Consider the following 19,763-nt stretch of genomic DNA (forward strand, 5'->3'; position numbering starts at 1 on the left):
ATTTTAAGGGTTCTTCTACCTTAAACTTTATACTGAACTTAGACCAAAAAACTAAGGGACACGGTGGCTCAGTGGCTAAGAGGCTGAGCTTGTCGATCAGAAAGGTCGGCAGTTCGGCAGTTCGAACTGTAACAGAGTGAGCTCCCGTTACGTGTCCCAGCTTCTGCCAACCTAGCACATAAAAAATGCAAGTAGAAAAATAGGAACCACCCTTGGTGGGAAGGTAACAGCGTTCCTTGCACCTTCGGTGTTTAATCATGCCGGCCACATGACCATGGAGATGTTGTCGGGCGGTGCTGCCTCTTCGGCTTTGAAATGGAGATGAGCACCACCCCCTAGAGTTGGGAACGACTAGCACATATGTGCGAGGAGAACCTTTAACTTATTAGTCTGCTGTCCGGGTACTATCTATTTCAAGAGTCCTGAATTCTATTTTAAGGGTTCTACCTTAAACCTTATACTGAACTTAGTCTAAAAAACTATTGAAATAGGAAAAAAAGCTTGGTGAGATGACATACACAATTGGAAAACAACCTTGGAAGACAACAACCAAAGGAACAGTGAGAGCGAGTTTTGCTTTATGAAATTCACACATTAGAACATGGAAAGTCCATTCAGAGCTTTTGGTATGGATAAAAAGGAGTTTGTGTGTGTGAAAGGAGTGATGTCATTGTTGGACTTTATTATAGATTTCCTGGACAGACAGAAGACATGGATGAGGTCTTTGTTAGATGACCAATTTTTTTCAAAGAGGCACATGGGAGTGATAAAAGAAGATTCCACTATCTTGACATCTGCTGGGAATCTATGTTTGCCAAGAAGTCCAACAAATTCCTAGTCTTTCTTGCTGACAACTTCATTAATCAGAAGGAAGAAGAAGGAAAAAGAGGATTTGCTATCCAGGACCTAATCCTTACCAACAGGGAAGAATATGTTGAGGAACGGACATTAACTGGAACGTTGGGAGCAAGTCACCATATTATCCTTGAATACGATATCAAGGGGAGAAAGAATAGAAAAGACACAGATTTCTATAGCTGATTTCAGAAGGTAGTATATGATGAATTCTTATGGAATATAGATGAGATCCAGTATATTGAAATCCTGAAAGAGAAAAATGTCCAGGGAAGATGGGAAGTTCAATGAAATGAGGCACACAATGCTCAAGCCACAACAGCAAAGGATAGTAGAAGAAAAATTAATCGCACATAAAGAAACTAGTGTGAATATATGCAGAGCCTTCTAAAATGCTGGGGGGGGGGGGAAGGGGGATTTAGGCGACGAGACAGGAAATGTAAGGGGGAGCATATATCCACACAAAGCAGTTGCTAAAAACTTTAGGGATTGTGTCAGAAAGCTAAAATTTGAACTGAAACCTATCAGAATTTCCCAAAGCAACAACAACAAAAATGAAATAGCAGGGAAAGCAAAATTGAATTGGTAACAGGTGGTGAAAAGAAGCAGTGGTGGTATTCAGCTAGTTCGGACCGGTTCAGGAAAGTCGGTAGTGGCAACCTCCGGATGGGCAGGTGGGCCCTCCCATGCACCCTGGCGCTATGCTATCCTATTTAACCATGTTTTCTAAGCCACATACATGTGTGCAAGCCACGCACACAAGCATAGCGTATGCTTGGAAGGTGCGCATGTGAGCAAAGCCAGCCTCTGAAAAAGGAGGAATTGTTTGTTTGCTTATTTATCTCAAATACATGACTCTGGGTGCTAACCAGGGGTTAAATCCAGCAGGTTCTGGAGAAGCGGTAGTGGAAATTTTGAGTAGTTTGGACAACCGCCTCTGGCTGGCCCCAGATTTGAGGTGGGAATGGGGATTTTGCAGTATCCTTCCCCTGGAGTGTGGAGGGAATGGAGATTTTGCAGTATCCTTCCCCTTAAGTGGGGTGGGAATGGAGATTTTGCAGTATCCTTCCCCTGGAGTGTGGAGGGAATGGAGATTTTGCAGTATCCTTCCCCTGGAGTGTGGAGGGAATGGAGATTTTGCGGTATCCTTCCCCTGGAGTGGGGTGGGAATGGAGATTTTGCAGTATCCTTCCCCTGGAGTGTGGAGGGAATGGAGATTTTGCAGTATCCTTCCCCTGGAGTGGGGTGGGAATGGAGATTTTGCAGTATCTTTCCCCGGAGTGGGGAGGGAATGGAGATTTTGCAGTATCCTTCCCCTGGAGTGTGGAGGGAATGGAGATTTTGCAGTATCCTTCCCCTGGAGTGTGGAGGGAATGGAGATTTTGCAGTATCCTTCCCCTGCCATGCCCACCAAGCCACACCACACCCACCAAGTCATGTCCACAGAAGTGGTAGTAAAAAAAATTGAATTTCACCACTGGTGCTAACAATATTCAATAGTGTCTCTGTGTGTGTTTATACATAAATATATAAAAACAATAAATACATAGCTGTAGGAGATGACTAGACTGAGCCCAAGGTCAGGGTCAAATACATCAGTCCGATGTCTCTATGCCCCTGTAAAAGACCTAAATATAGCCCTCCTTCAAATCCAGTTGACTCATATCTGGTTCCAATTTGCCTTGACCATTAGTAATTCAGGTTCTTGTGTAGAGGTAGCATGAAGTAAACTTGGAGTATTTTTGAACTCTGTTCTGGTCCCCAACTTCTTGTACTTAACAACCACAGCCAAGAAAAATTACAAACGACCTGTCACCAGAACCAGGAAATGGCCAGCAGAATCAGGACTAAGCTGACCTCTGGAGGTGCTGATGTCCCAGCAGATAAGACCAAAGTAGAAAATGCTGTCCTTCTGGGCTTAACCTGTATTTAATATCTGTCCTCCCTCTTACTTCAAGGAGGCGCTGTAGCTCAGAATAGTCCAGGCTGTGTTGTTTAATTAATTTAGATGAATTCAAGTTTCCAAAACCAGCTGACTTATATCCTAAGCTAGGGATTGGCAAACTTAAACACTCAAAGAGCCATTTGGACCCGTTTTCCACAGGAAAGAAAACACCGGGAGCCACAAAGGTCCTAATCGGAAGCCCCCTGTTCAATTCTGGAGCTGACTGGAAGTTCATTTCCCCCACCATAGAGTCTCCTCCTAGTGTGGCGTACTTTTTCCTCTACCTGTCATAACCGAAAGGCCTATCAATTGTGGAGACAATTGGAAAACTCTCCCCTTTCCATAGAGTCTTCTCCTGGCGCACTGTGCTTCTCTCTCCCCCCATCCACTGGAAGCTCCTCTCAAAATTGTGGTGCCGACCAGTGACGAGGAAAGAGCCACATGCAGCTCCAGAGCCGCAGTTTACTGACCCCTGTCCTAGGCCAGTAATGGCTAACCTTTTTGTTGCTGTGTGCCAAAAATGTGAGCACCCTCCCATAATGCAATGCATGTGTGACCCCGCCATGCCCCGTCCCCAAGCATGCATGTGTGACTCCCTGCACTCCCCCACGCATATGCGTGCAACCCCCTGTGCTACCCATGCCCCACACGTGACCTTCCCATGCTCACCCCAACCTGTGCATCCATGCAAGACCACCCCGCATGGGCCCCCTGTGCATGCATGCACGTCTCCTGCATGCATCCCACCCTCCACACATGTGCGGCAGAAAACCAGCTGGCCAGTGGGAAGTGCACGCATCTGCGTGGTGGAGCTGAGCTGGGGTGATGACTCGCGTTCCCGCAGAGAGGGCTCTGCATACCACACCATTCGTCATCACGGTCGTAGGCTGTTGAACACTCTAGCAGAAGTGATTGCAGAATTTGCTGACTATATTCTTGGAGAACTCTTGGAGGGCGAGGTCCTAGAAGACGGATGGAGAGCAAACGGTGTCTGGTCTTCAAAAAAAAAATGAATGGAAGGAGGAGAAAAGTTATACACCAGTCAGCTTGACACTTTTACTGGGCAAGCAGATTCTTCAGCAGCGGGCTTGGGAGCCCTTAGATGAGAATGCGTCAACTAACAAGAGTCAGCTGTGGGTGAGTTTGTCATCAAGAAGACATGCCAGACCAAACCTACTTCTTTAATAACTTAATAGATTGGCAGAATACCGTGGAAACACACCTCACCAATGCATTTGACAAAGTTTCCATTCATTACTTCATTGTTAATGTGATAACATGCGAGCTGGATGATACAACTGTTGGATGTAGCCACACTAGATGATACAACTGTTGGATGTAGCCACAACCAGCTGAGGGGAAACATCCAAAGAATACTGATAAATGGGGGAGTGTTGAGTAGAAGGCTTCAACTTTTGTATTAATCATCCGTGTGACTCCTGGATGATGAGGTTGAGCAGATGAGGACCAGAACTGCAGATGACAACATGGGGAGCTAAATGTTTACAGAGATTCAAAGGCAAACTGGACTTTGTTTTTCCTTTTTTTAAATTATTTTTTTTTAACTTGAACATATCTTCCATTAAACAGCAATCCTCTCTGTCCAGAATGTGGATTTTGCTATTTTGAAAAGAGTGACCATTATCTTTCAAATGCAGGTGGACTGCCGAATATTGTCCTAATGGGTTTGTCCTCTTATGTTGTACCATTCGTTTGTGAAGTGGTTGTTTTGTTTCCCCGGTGTAAAGATATATACATGTCTCACTGCACAGCTCTGTACAATGTGATACATGCACTACAATGCAGGGAAACATTAGAACAGCTCCCCCTGAATCCTGGGTTATTCTACATCAGCATGCCAAAATGGTATGGGATTTATAGTACAGGTAGTCCTCGACTTTTGACCAGGTATTTAGCAACCATTCAAAGTTACAATGGACCCCCCCCCCTAAAAAAAATGGATTCAAAGTTCTGATAGTTGCCTGCCTCTCTAGTCATGTGGTTGCATTTTTATTGCTCAGCAACCGACGCACAATTGCAGCCATTTGCAGTATCCTACAATCATGTGACTGCAATTTATGATGTTTTTGCTGCAAACCGGAATTTATTTGCAGTTTCTGGCTAAAAATGCCCCTTGGCCAAGTTCAGTTAGAGAGATGACACCACTTAATGGCAGCATTTGATTGATTGATTGATTTTATTAGGTTTGTATGCCACCCTATTCCCGAGAGACTCAGGGCAGCTAACAATAAAAAAGGGAGGGGATACAAAAAATAAAATAAAAACAGCAATTTAAAATTCTACAACAGCCGTAACCTTGAATGGGGCTGGATAGTTCAACAGCCCCAGGCCTGCCGGAACAGCCAGGTCTTAACTGCTTTGCGGAAGGCTGGAAGGGTAGTTAGGGTCCGGATCTCCAAGGGGAGATCGTTCCAGAGAGCCGGAGCAGCCACAGAGAAGGCCCTCCCCCGAGGAGTCGCCAGCCGACATTGGCCAGCAGATGGATTAACAGTTGATTAACAACTGCAGCAAAAAGGTCATAAAATAGGGCACAATCACACAATGACCTGTTTTACAACCATTATGATCTACAACTGTAATTGTGGGCTCAATTACATCGTAAGTCAAGGACTATCCATATGGAATGTAACATCCTCAGCCAGGCTGGCATCAGTCCTAGTTTTCTTTCTATTTCTGATTGAGAATTCTTGATGTTGCTCTTCTGATTTTATTGGCTTACTCCCTGTTGTTGGGTTGTTGACATGCAGCATTTTACAGGATTTCTTTGAAGCGAACTTTCTGAACGCTTTCCCTGGAAGCAAGGCGTTTTTCTCCTAATTTGGTGGAGAGTCAGATGAATGCAATCAAACCTGCCATCTCGAATCAAGTTAAAAGGATATGATAAAAAGGGTGGGAAACTCTCAGAGCATGGAAAATGCTCCCTTTGTGCTTGAGGGTTTTTCAGAGTTCCTTTTCTTTTCTTTTTTGCTAGTTGCAATTAGGTTTTTTTTTTCTTAAGTGCTTTTTGTGAGCCTAGCAGCTCCGAGGCCTGCCCTTGTGAAATAGCAAACCTCGTGAAGTTTTGTTTCACTGCCGAACATCAAACAGTTGGTATCCATAGGCTTAGCAAAGGAACATTGTCCCCTTGACAGTGGTATCTATGGAATAGGGTCAAGAAAGTTAAGATAGCAGCCACAGTGATGTGATTCAAACTGGAATTGCTATTTTTAATATATTTTAATTTTAAGAAAAGAAAAATATACGTACAATAATCTTGCTGTAATTATCCTATATAAAAACCAAGTTCCGTGACTCTCTCCCCAACTGTTTATTCACCAGTCTCAAGAGGAAATATTCTGGTTTCAGTTGAATAATTTAAAAATGTATATGAACCAGAGGTGGGTTTCAAATTTTTTTAGAACCTCTTTTGTAGGTTTGGCCTACTTTGTGGGAGTGGTTTGCCAGCTATGTGACTGGGTGGGAGCGGCTTGCCAGCCATGTGACTGGGTGGGCGTGGCCAACTTGTAAAATGTGGTGAAACTCATTTAACAACGCTCTTGCTTAGTAACCAAAATGTTGGCTCAGAAACTCTGGCATTTGAAGCACGCAAGTCTTAAAGCTGTCAAGTTACAAGACCCTTGCACCCCTAAACCTTTAGAAAAAAACCCCCAGGGGTGTTCAAACTTGACTGCTTTAAGACTTGTGGACTTCAACTCCCAGAATTCCTCCTCTTGCTCTTCATCTTGATGATGTGTGGATGGGGGGGGGGGAGGGAGCTGGAACTGGTTCTAAACAGCACTGTAGATTTGTGGAACCTCTTCTATAGAAGAAGTTAGAACTGGCAGGAACCCACCCCTGATATGAACCCAAACTTTCCTAGCTTTTTTGCATGTCCACCAGGCATGATGAAAGGTATCTTTCTTGTTGTTCATTTCCAATACAAATTTTACAGAATAACAGAGTTGGAAGGGATTTTGGAGGTCACCAAGTCCAACCCCCTGCTCAAGCTGGAGACCCAGTACTAAGGGTGAAATGCTACCGGTTTGCCTGAACCAGTAATTAAAAAAAATATTACCAGTTTGGGCGAATTGGTATTTCTGACGATCAGCTGTGATGCACGATTTATATTAGCTAAAATCGTCAGATTTCCTGCTTTCTAGCTAATCTAAATCACGTGGCCCCACACCGCTGTTCTATTTACCTTTGCAGGAGTTCTGGGTAGCACCTGCCTGGACGTCATCATGTCCCGGTTTTGATGCTCTGCGCATATGCGGAATGTCCTTTGCGTGTGCTCTCACATTTGCGAACTGGTAGTAAAGGTAAGTTGATTTCATCCCTGCCCAGTACCATTTCAGAGAAATGACTGTCCAGTCCACTTATAGTGGTTCTCCGGAAAGGGCCGCTAGAGTCTGGTTTCCTCTGTCTCTTTCCCCAGGCAATTTGGTTCCTCCCTGCTCTCAGTCACTGGCCTGACATGCCAATCTCTCTTGCTCTGTCCCTTGTCCTGACCTGGCCATCAGCCCATTCTGGTTGCTCGCCCAGGCAACTCCACTCTCCAAACTCAGTTTGGCTCTGCTGACCACTAGTGCATCTGGCGCGCCCTCTGGTCACTAGCTAACACACTCGCCTGGATCAGCTTGTCCCTGCTATCTTCAGTGCAACTAGTGCCCTCTCTGGTCACAGGCTTACCCACTTGCCTGGATCAGCTCGTCCCTGCTGCCTTCAGTGCATCTGGCGCCCCCTCTGATCACAGGCTTGCCCACTTGCCTGGATCAGCTCGTCCCTGCTTTCTTCAGTGCATCTGGCGCCCCCTCTGGTCACAGGCTTGCCCACTTGCCTGGATCAGCTCGTCCCTGCTGCCTTCAGTGCATCTGGCGCCCCCTCTGGTCACAGGCTTGCCCACTTGCCTGCATCAGCTCGTCCCTGTTTTCTTCAGTGCATCTGGTGCCCTCTCTGGTCACGGGCTTGCCCACTTGCCTGGATCAGCTTGTCCCTGCTTTCTTCAGTGCATCTGGCACCCCTTCTCGTCACAGGCTTGCCCATTCGCCTGGATCATCTAGTCTCCCACTGTCTTCTGACAATAATTTGAAGTACCTTTATGTATGCTAAGTACTGTCATTTCTGCATATTCTCCAAATTTCCATTTGCAATAATTTTCCCTTTCTAGGATGTTGAACATTTCAGTCTGGTGGCTGAGAGCTTTTAGGAAATCGGCCTCTGGCATCCTGTCTGCCAAGCCATGGTGGTTGATGGCTGGTTCATCATACAAATAAATTAGAACCTGGTTTAAAGGTCGCAACAGCTGCTGGGCTCACAGAGGTCTGGAACCAAGCAGATTGCATGATGTTCTCCCGTAATCTTAGACGTCAAATTGAAGAAACAATATTTGGGAGAAGGATGTTTTACTAGACCTTGTTCACAAAGATTCTCAACAATCCCCTAGTCAGCCTTTTCCGCCGTGGTCCAGCAAAAACACAAGCCAGCCTTAAGTTCCTTTTCTGAATAGGATTCAGTTTCAAACAAGAGTGCTGAATTGTAGCATTGTCTCTGTAAATGCCTACCAATTTGCATTTTGAATTTTCTTTTATGGTATCCCTAGATCAGACAGGAAGCTTTTTCATGCAATAGGCCAGGCCATATTGCTAATGGGAATTGAATACTGCAGATTTTCTCTGGGCAGAGAGGCTTTCTGTGGCAAATTTCATGATCCGTAAGCAAGAGAGCTTCCTTTTTTATGATGTTCTTCAGACTATAAGACACACCGGAGTATAAGATGCACCATGATTTTGAAGAGGTAAATAAATAAAAAAAAGTTTTTGCACACTGCAGGCCTCCCAAACCCTCTGCGCACCTCATTTTTTTTGCAAAAAAAACAAAAACAAAACCGAACAGATTGCAGAGGCTTTGGGAGGCTTGTAAAGTGCTCCTGAGGGCTGGAGGGGGGCAAAAATGAGCAAATAGAGCCCGGCTTTTGCCCTCCCCAGCCCCCAGGAGCACTTTGCAAGCCTCCCAAATCCTTTGCACATCTACTTTTGCAAAGGAGGCAGGATTTCGGTAGGCCAAAAATGCTGTACTCAAAGAAATCCAGTTTGACACCCCTGGTATAGAATATCATCTAGAGCAGTGTTTCTCAACCTTGGCAACTTGAAGATGTCCGCACTTCAACTCCCAGAATTCCCCAGACAGCTTCGCTAGGACAGGGGTCAGTGCGGACATCTTCAAGTTGCAAAGGTTGAGAAACACTGATCTAGAGATTTCAAAAGACCAGAATAGAATCACTTCTTTAAACCAAGTGACAGCCAAAGTCACCTGTCAGAGTAACCGAAGCTTTTTTTGTTCCATGGCCAGTTCTGAATCCAGCTTAAAAGTGGTTTATCACTGAGTTAGGAATAGAATTATATTTTTCATGCCTCACATTTCTATTTGAATTCCTAACAATGAGATCTTCCACATTCAGAAAGAGGTATTATCATTCTTTGTATACACCTTGTGTCTCTTTGTGTTCTCCACCACTATTACAGTACAACATGTTTCATCACACATTCCCAAAATAACAAAATTATACTCCGTAGTTTCTTTTAACAGCAGGAACTAAGAGAGTTTAAGCCTTCCTCAGCTACCAACTAATAAACACCCAGAAGGGCAAGGAGATATCACCTTTGAAAGAATATCTTTTATTGTGGTTCAGTTTAGACAGCTAAGATCTCTGGGAAAATTGCAGGCATTCTTGCTGGGTGGAGATATTTTGTGTGAATCCATGCAGTCCATCATTTGAAATACAAACATGTTATACTACATTCCAAGCAACGTACCAATATTATTTGCAGCCAATTTAAGGAAGACGCCTAACAAAGGATACAATAAAATCAGCGATAAAGCAAATAAGACTGTACATTTTATTGAAGTAACTTCTCCAAGGTAGTTTGACTAGTTTAGCTAGTATTAAAATTAGTACCAGTATGTGGCAAATTATTATATTTTGTAGAAATAACTTATAGATAAAAAAGCAACAATAATTTTGCACTACTACCCAGTTTCCCTGAAAATAAGACCTCCCCGGATAATAAGTCCAATCGGGCTTTTGAGCACATGCACTAAAATAAGCTCTCCCTGAAAATATTGCAACACAGCAGCAGCCATGAGATGACCATGTTCTCCGCCTTCTGCACCTCAAAAATAATAAGACCTCCCTGAAAATAGGGCCAAGTGCTTATTTCAGGGGGTCAAAAGAAAATAAGACCCTGTCTTATTTTTGGGGAAAGAGGTATTATGTATAATAGTTTTAGTGTTTGGGATTTTTATAGGGGAAAGACCTTTTTACAAAAATCAGGATTTTGAGGAGAGATGAATATTGTGGGACAACTTTTGATATTTGAGAAATGTACTTTCAGTGGCAGACGCCACTGTCAAACTATTCTCAAACTATTCTCCAAAGCAGCTGAGGATAGAACAAGAAGCAATGGGTGGAAACTAATCAAGGAGAGAAGCAACCTAGAACTAAGGAGAAATTTCCTGACAGTTAGAACAATTAATCAGTGGAACAGAAGTTGCCTCCAGAAGTTGTGAATGCTCCAACACTGGAAGCTTTTAAGAAGATGTTGGATAACCATTTATCTGAAGTGGTGTAGGGCTTCCTGCCTAAGCAGGGGTTTGGACTAGAAGACCTCCAAGGTCCCTTCCAACTCTGTTATTACATTCTATTCTACCCTCCCCCCATTGATCTCTAAAGTTAGACTTAAATGTGGGTCTGAAGTTTGAAGTTAACCTTGAAAACATCTAGAGAATATATGAACATTGATACTTTGGCCATCTTTTGAGGAAACTGCTCTCCAGCCATGATGAGGCAGAATAGTCCAAAAAACGCTAGGGAATTTCTAGAAGCTTGGCACTCTGACTAATTAGCCATCAACAGACACACAGACATAAACAAAGTCTACATACTATGTAAAAGAAACAATCAACAAGCCAAAAAGGGAACAAAATGATCAAAATACCTCCCCACAAGCAATCAATACCCAGATTAATATAGATTAACTTCAAGACTAACATCAGACCAACAATCAAGCAAACAACATCCCAATTGCGGAACTGCTAAACTAACCAACAATAAACAGCCCAGCCAAAGTACATCTAAGATCAACCCCACCAACACTGATAGGGCAAGACACTAGAACAGGGGTGTCAAACTCAATTTCATTTTAACCATTGTCTCTCCACTGCAGGGTGAAGACCTGTTCCACATTTCCAATCAACGCGGTCCAGAGTTTTGCCAATTGGGCCTTGGATTATCCACATCAGAGTTGTGTTTGAACTCAAGGGGGAGGGGGCATGACCAGGTGGGCATGACCAACTCAATGTCACTCATTGAGGCTCCATTTTCAGCTGCAACTGCCTCCTGCAGTCCTCTGCCAGTGAAAACAGAACTCAGGAAGGCTGCGTGTGGCCTGCCCAGACTCCATTTTCACTGGCAGAGGCACCGCATGCCGGTCCTTTGCTGTTCCAGAGTGGAACTGGGGCCCAGATCTTAGCACCCTGGGAGTGTGACACCCCTGCCCTAGAATATATACTGATAATTTGATATTATGAGCAAACCGCATTCCTTAATAGCAGTGATGATATTACCTAGTTTGCGTAATAGCTACCCAAGGTACCCAAGACTATCAAGGTCCCCTCATTTCAACCCTTAGTTGGTGAAATCTAAATTTTTTTACGACTGGTTCTGTGGGCGTGGCTTGGTGGGATCATGTGACTGGGTGGGCGTGGCTATGTAGTCATATAACTGGGGGATCAAAAGATAGAAACTCACAATGTCCTGCTGGAGCAGGGTGGAACTAGTTGACCTCCAGGTCCCTTCCAGCCTTGGATTATCCTCTGAAGCTGCTTCTAGTGTCAGATTTTTGTAATCCTTCCTTCCTCTCCTTTTTCCCTCCCTCCCTCCCTCCCTCCCTTTCTTTTTCTTTCTTTCTCTTTCTTTCTCCTTCCTTCCTTCCTTCCTTTCTCAGCACCCCCAACCCCTGAGTTCCGAGGCTCGGCTGCGCGACGTGCGATCATCGGTACGTTTCTTAAACTTTTTAACGCATTTTTTTACTACCAGTTCATGCGAACCGGCCTGAACCAGTAGCATTTCCACCCCTGCCCTTAGCTACAAATATTCTATCATCGTCATCATCCTCATTATCATCAGCATTTTAACCATTGTCTCCCCAGTGCAGGGTGAAGACCTGTTCCACATTTCCAATCAACGCGGTCCTGAGTTTTGCCAATTGGGCCCGCAGTACTTGCTGATGTCATTCTCCTTTATTGAGGGAGAATGGTAAGACTTATGAAAGGGGGGGGGGGGAATAGGAAAACTGGAATTGTACATGTAAATAATACAGTCTGTTTCTTGGAAATAGACCTATTTACACCATGCCTTTGCCAAAAATAAATACATAATTTCCAGTGTTCACATGGAATCCATCTGAAAAAGCAATAAACTCTTTAGCAACGTTGATGTGAGAAGAATGCTGTCCTTTCATGCTCCAAGTATCTCAGTAGGAGCTACTGCTAGTTTCCTACCACCCCTGCTCCTTCTTTTGTTTCCCTTTTCTCAGTAATTCTGTTTTAGAGGAAACTATCTTAAAGGGCGCTATTGATAGCTTTCAGGTATCTGTGAAGTATTTATTAACACATGAAACAGGAACTGCAATGAAACAATAATGTAAAGGACCCAACGTCAAAGCAATGTGAGAACAGAAAAAATCAGGAAACAAATGTTCACCCCCCCCAAGTTATGGGATTAGCCTTGTTTTAGCCACCCTGCACCCCATTAAATTTAACAGTTCATTAAAGAGATATATGGGGTAAAAGCCAAACTTACAATCCTAAAAGAATGCTCTTGTGTTCCTATAGTAATCAGAGTTAACAAGAAATCAGCATAATAATGTGTTTAAAAAAATATGAAACTTTCCAGATATAATAGATTGGGGAGGGGGGGTCAAACTCATGGCCCACAGGCTGGATGCATCGAGCTGGCCACGCCCAGACCTGGTTTAGCAAAGAGGGAAAAAGTCACGATACGTCACATAACGATGCGGTTTTGACACTCCTATAATAGATTCTTACTCTCATCACCCATAGTGCTCATGGTGTCTAAGCCATATAGACTAGTACAGGGGTGGGTTCCTACCGGTGTTGGTACTGGTTTGCTTCGCAAATGCTTTGCTGTGTGTGAACAGTTCACAGTAAATTTATGTATGTATGTATGTATGTATGTATGTATGTATGTATGTATTTATTTATTTATTTATTTATTTATTTAAATTTATATGCTGCCCAATCCCGAAGGACTCCGCGCATGCGCAAAGACCATGAAAAACTACTAGAAAACATGCCGACAATGGCAGTGGAGACTGGGGAACTGGTTTGGGGGTGTGGCCAGCCTGGGTCGCTGCCAGCTCTGTGACCCAGGCCAAATTACCACTATTGGTTTGCCTGAACTGGTGCGAAATGCTAGAAGCCCACCTCTGGACTAGTATAACCTTTCAAAAAAAAAATGAAGTGAAAAATATTTGATCTTTGCTGTTGTGCTGTTTAACCAGGATTTCTACTTTAATGTTTTACCTATCACTCAAAACCTCCTCCTTCCCCCCTCCTCCGCCTTAGAAATTATGTAAAACTTTAGATCTGGAGAAGAGGCTAACAAAACAACACATATTTATCTTTATAGTCTAAATAATTAGATAATTACCCTGTTTCCCTGAAAATAAGACAGGGTCTTATTATTTTTTGACCTCCGAAATAAGTGGCCTTATTTTCGGGGAGGTCTTATTATTTTTGAGGTGCAGGAGGCGGGCGAGCGTGGTCACCTCATGGCTGCTGCTATGTTTCAGGGAGGGCTTATTTGTGGGGGGAGGACTTATTTTAGCACATGCGCTCAAAAGCCCATTTGGCCTTATTATTCAGGGAGGTCTTATTTTCGGGAAAACAGGGTATCTATTGAAGATGCTTCAAATTGTACCGAGTTTAAATAATGGAAATGATGACCTATGATTCTTTGATAATATTAGAAAGGTAAGAGGGAGGGAGGGAGGGAGGGAGGGAGGGAGGGAGGGAGGGAGGGAGGAAGGAAGGAAGGAAGGAAGGAAGGAAGGAAGGAAGAGGTGGGAGAAGCACTTATGGGTAGATGATATTTCTGGAGCCAGTACTTGTAACTGGTGCTTGAATGCCTGTCATATTTATGAGACCACTTTCAAGTTACTGAGCAGTGAAACTTGTAGTGCAACTTTAAAAAAAATAAGTTATACTCTTAGGAATGTAAGTGGAATACTTTCACTGAAAAAAAAGTTAGTTGGAAATTTAACTGAAAATCTTTCTAGTTAACGCTTTTCTATGATAGTATATTACTTACATTTTTAAAAGGGGCCTTAACTTTTGGACCATGACACATTTTTGACAACCCAAGAAACTTTAAAGACAGATTTATCCTCCTCATTAGCCTCTGAGCAAACCTTTTTATAAGATACATACTCCTCCCCATATAATTCTTAATTCTGCTAGCCTAGAATAACCTCAGCAGTCCAGGAAATGCGTGAAGTATGGCTTTTTAGGAACATGAGTTAAACACTGCCACCTACTGAATTATACCTCCTTGAATCTCCCTCCCCCTCCTCCTGTGTCCAATTTTTCTAATGAAAAAGCTGGAGCAAGTTTTCACTTCCATTTTTTGCTCCAAGGCCATCTGATCTGAGCTGCTGAGTTTTGCTGCCATCTAGGGGACAGCTGAGTCTTTGCAGTTTAGGTATGGTAACCTTACAATGCACCTGAAAGTTAATTCTGGCAAATTACAATCAGAAGTGCCATGAATTAGTAGTGAAGTTAAACACTAACAAAGCTGTAATTTGAACCTTGGGATCATTACCAAGTACAGGCATTGTTTAACATGGAGCTTCTGAAGATTTGCAAGAAAAAAGTAAAAACCATCATATAATACTGTAAATAAATCTATTTGGATCCCTCCCTTTTTATTCTTAAAGCAATCACCTCATTTGATGTAAGGACCTGGTGGAATTCACATGGAGAAGCCATTGAAGAATGATGGATGAAGGCGTTTGTTCTTCGGCATTTGACTTCCCTATTTAAGAGACTAGAATTTTGGCTTCCCAACTCCCCATTCATCATCTGAGCAAAGAACACCCTAACTTTCTGACATTGTGTCTCTGGCTATCTCAAATATTTTCCATTCTAATTGGGTACCTCATCCTTGCTAGACCAGTCCTTCAAGGCAGCTTCCCAGTTTCTTGTTGATATTTGTTGTTGTTAGTTGCAAAGTTGTGTCCAACCCATCGCGACCCCATGGACAACATTCCTCCAGGCCTTCCTGTCCTCTACCATCAGTAGTGGGTTCCGGGTCCCGTTGCAACCAGTACCCTGCAACGGGGCTGGCATCCACCACATGCATGCAGCATATGAACAGTGCATGCATGTGTACTTACCACCCATGATGCTCTGCAATGCTCCAGCTGCTCGGTGGAGCATCGGACAGGCGCTATATGCTCCGTGCATGTGCACGAAAGCCCAAATATATATATTTATTTATTTATCAGCACAAATACAACAAAATGTAACAAAAAGGCAACAGTAAAAATATTAGGTTTCTGCCTGGATGGTCTCTTGTGACGAGCCGAAGGACAGAGAATGGAAGCAGTGAACTTCCTCCCATATTTGGGCATACCGGGGGTTGTAAAAAAAAAATCTATATACATATATATACACTAGCTGATGAGAGCTAAATAGCTTGAAATAGATCTATACTAGTCTCCCTTTATTTATTTATCAGCACAAATACAACACAAATGTAACAAAGGCAACAGTAAAAATATGTCTGGATGGTCTCTTATGACGAGCTGATGGACAGAGAATGGAAGCAGTGAACTTCCTCCCATATTTGGGCATACCAAGGGTTGTGACTTTAAATATATACCTTTCTCCCTGGCTCAGCTGATAAGGAGAAGAACTCTGTGGCTTAATGGTTAACACATCTGCCTAAGATGCAATACAGCACAGGTTCTAATCCCACTAAGGGTATGGCTAGCTGATGAGAGCTAAATAGCTTGAAATAGATCTATACTAGTCTCCCTTTATTTATTTATCAGCACAAATACAACATACATACATACATATACATATACATATACATATACATATACATATACATATACATATACATATACATATACATATACATATACATATACATATACATATACATATACATATACATACATACATACATACATACATACATACATACATACATATATATATATATATAGGTCTCTAATTGTTCGGGTTTTCTCCCGCGTAGAATTGGAGATGTCTTGGCGACGTTTCGACGAAGTCACATTCGTCATCTTCAGGCTGCTGCTGACTACTTCAGGTTTGGTGTTTCCAGGAGTAACTACTCCTGGAAACACCAAACCTGAAGTAGTCAGCAGCAGCCTGAAGATGACGAATGTGACTTCGTCGAAACGTCGCCAAGACATCTCCAATTCTACGCGGGAGAAAACCCGAACAACTAGAGACCTAAATACTAACACCCGCGAAAACCTCAGAAAACATATATATATATATATATATATATATATATATATATATATATATATATATATATATATATATATATATATATATATATGAATGATTATAATGAATATGATGATGTTTGTATGTCAACACCTTGGACACCTAGAGAACACATTGTTCAGCATAGAAATGGAATGTGTGATATAAAAAAATAAAAAATTTTTTTTTAAAAGGAATGCAGTACTTCAGGCTACTTCTGCCGACTGCCAGCTGACTGCAATTTGGCAATTTGAACCTCACCAGGATCAAGGTTGACTCAGCCTTCCATCCTTCTGAGGTGGATAAAATGAGGATCCAGATTGTTGGGGGCAGTAGGCTGATTCTGTAAACTACTTGGAGAGGGCTGTAAAGCACTGTGAAGCAGTATAAGTCTAAGTGCTAAATAATTGTTCCATGTCCTCTGTTCTGGATTGAGAGAGAATAAATATTGACTTTCTTCTACTGATATCAGTGGTGGGTTCCTAACCTGTTTGCTACTGGTTCACTGAGAGGGCGTGTTGCATTCGTGCTGCATGCTTTGTTTGCCCGTGCTGCACGTTGCTGCGTATGCGCAATTGACTGTAAACTGTTCTGTGCATGCGCAGAAACATGCTGGGATGGCAGAAGAGACCAGGGAACTGGTTTGGGGGCGTGGCAGGCCTGGATCGCTGCAGGTTCCAGTGAGCCAGGCCGCCGAACCGGTAGGAACTCACCACTGACTGATATCCTTTCAGTTTTCTGAAAATATGGCCATGCCCTTCTACTTTCTTCTGTTTATGAGGCTAAAGAATATTCACAGAACTTCCCTATTTTCTGAGGCCTAATTCCTTTCGGTTGGGCCAGCCACTTGGTACAAATGATGACAGATAGAATGTTCAAAGCAATAAAATACTGTGTGATAAGTGCAGATCTAGAACGGGACTGAGGCTGGGTTAGAAAATAAAGCAGGATGTAACCTTGCCAAGTGCTATTGTCCAGATTTCATTAGAGTCCCAGTAATCCTCTGAAGAGCTAAATGATTTTACATCCAGCTCATAGAGGAAATACTTGATCTTGGAGGACTCAATATAATAGCCTACCTGGAAAAAGAGCCTACCATTGATTCAACTTATCCGAAGCTCTGATGTGTTGCTTCTATACTGTGTAAATAATATTCAGTAGATAAACTAAGCATTGGTTGAAATAAAGCAACTCACTCTGCTCCTAATGCCAACCACATACTAAATAACGTTTTTTCCCGACACTAAAGGTAGAGTGGGTAAGAGAAAAGGCACTGTGGTAAAACCTTGGTAAAAGAGTAATATACCCATTATGAAGAAAAATTAATGTGTAAACTATCAAGAAACAATTTAATTTGGGCTGTTCTTGGAGTTGATTAATTTGGATCTGTTGGCCCAGGTCTGGATTAATTGCAGCCAAATGCAATTATTCTTCAAACCGATCCAACAGTTCTACATGAAATTTGACATGGCCCTCATAAATTGGATGATTTATATTTGCAATGTGTGAGGTAAGCAGGGTGAAAATATAAATTATCCTTGTTCATCACATTCACTTATTTTCATACCCCCCCCCTATGTTTCTATGACAACATTCAAGACATGCATATTTTAATTTTACCAGGGCAAGGAGAAGCTTGTCAAAATTTTCAAAGTTCCTTGATTTTATGGCTGAACGTTGTGTTTAATGTACATAATAAATCTTCTCAGAAAAATATCTGGGGGGCTTTCATCACAAGGAAGTCTCAGGGTAACCTTGAAGATGCTTTAATAGGTGCAGCTGAAGTTTAAAGAGAATTTTAACACTCCCTTGATTGTTGCAATATGTGTAGATGTGTGACTAAAGGGATTTTTGTATATATGTAGCAAGTTACGGCTTTGACAACAGCAGAGGAATGTGTTAACACCTTGTTAAACTCTTAATTCTGTATATATTCATTAAAAATTGTACGCCCTATGCAAATCAGAAGTCTTTGTTAAGTAGATGAAGATTCCACGATAAAGCATTTCATTTTGGAAGAAATTTGAGACTGCCTTTACAGCAGCTGATTAATATTTTAAAATATGATTGTGCCATTAACATTGGGGATAGTAATAAATAACTCAGCATGTAATTTTATTAGGGGGGTTTTCAGATGTTTGATCTTCAATTTAAAAACTTTCTGCATCAATTTAACTGTTTCCCATTTCTGGAACAAAGAACAGAAATACAGTACCCATAATCCTCAGATCAGCCTAGCCAACAGCAACAATAATCAATGGTAAAATATGTGTGACACCAATAGGTCGTGATGGCGCAGTGATTAGAATGCAGTAGTGGAGGCTATTTCTGCTGGCTGTCGGCTGCCAGCAGTTTGGCAGTTCGAGTCTCACCAGCTCAAGGTTAACTCAGATTTTCATCCTTTTGAGGTGGGTAAAATAAGGACGCAGATTGTTGAGGCGGGGGGGAGATGCTGACTCTGTAAACCGCTTAGACAGGGCTGTGAAACGGTATGTAGCTGGATAAGTTAGTCTTTAATTTTCTCTTTGCTTTTTTCCGTTTGCTTTAAGCCAATGAAATATTAATTTATGAGGTTCTTAGCGTTCTCTGAGCTTGGTTGTTTACTTGCAGATCAGGGGTGGCATTCACTTACCATATTTTTCAGAGTATAAGACGCACCAAGGTTTTGAAGAGGCAAATTAAAAAAAAAGTTTTTGCACTCTACAAACCTCCCAAAAATATGCCCGTTTTTTGCAAAAACCGGCCCGTTTTTTAATTTAAAAAGAGCATTAGGAAGCTTATAGAGTGCTCCTGGGAGTTGGGGGGGGGCAAAATTGAGAAAAAATGACCCATTTTTGCTCACTTCTGCCCTCCCCAGCTCCCAGGAGCTCTCTGAAAGCCTCCTACAAGCCATGACCATTTGGTGAAGAGAGTGGAGTTTCATGAGGCAAAAAAATGCTGTATTCAATGTATAAGACGCACACAGATTTTCACTCTCTTTTTTGAGGGAAAAAGGTGTATCTTATACTCTGAAAAATACAGTAACTTCCCTATCAGTTTGCAAATGTGAGCACATCAGGGGTGGGTTTCTCGCCCCGTTCCAACCGGTTCGGTTGGAACGGGGCCGGCGGCATCCTCGTGCACGCACACGGTGCACACGTGCGTACTAGCATCTGCGCGATGCTCCAGCTGCTCCTGGAGGATCGCGCAGGCGCTGTATGCGTCCTGCGCATGCGTGGAAGCACAGAACTCATCAAAACCGGGTAAGGACCGCGGGCGGGCAAGCGGGCCCTTCGCCGTTCCCGGAAGTTACTTACTTCTGGGTTCGCCGACCAACCAGTTCGCAGGGACCGCCGTGAACCGGTTGAAACCCACCCCTGGA

At 42.8% G+C, this 19,763-nt stretch overlaps 1 long non-coding RNA gene across 2 annotated transcripts in view; it reads left to right on the forward strand.

Annotated features, from left to right (window-relative positions):
- LOC116512820 overlaps positions 1-19,763 on the forward strand; it is a 51,861-nt gene that overhangs the window by 17,742 nt on the left and 14,356 nt on the right. Inside the window, exons 2-3 of one of the 2 annotated variants that reach the window (XR_004255927.1) lie at positions 7,010-7,119; positions 11,023-11,130. This is a non-coding gene — a long non-coding RNA (uncharacterized LOC116512820). Of the gene's footprint in view, positions 1-7,009; positions 7,120-11,022; positions 11,131-19,763 lie in introns of those variants that run through there. The other variant, XR_004255928.1, reaches the window with a different exon arrangement.

The sequence above is a fragment of the Thamnophis elegans genome, chromosome 8 (genome assembly GCF_009769535.1).
Source record: "Thamnophis elegans isolate rThaEle1 chromosome 8, rThaEle1.pri, whole genome shotgun sequence".
Lineage (NCBI taxonomy): Eukaryota > Metazoa > Chordata > Lepidosauria > Squamata > Colubridae > Thamnophis > Thamnophis elegans.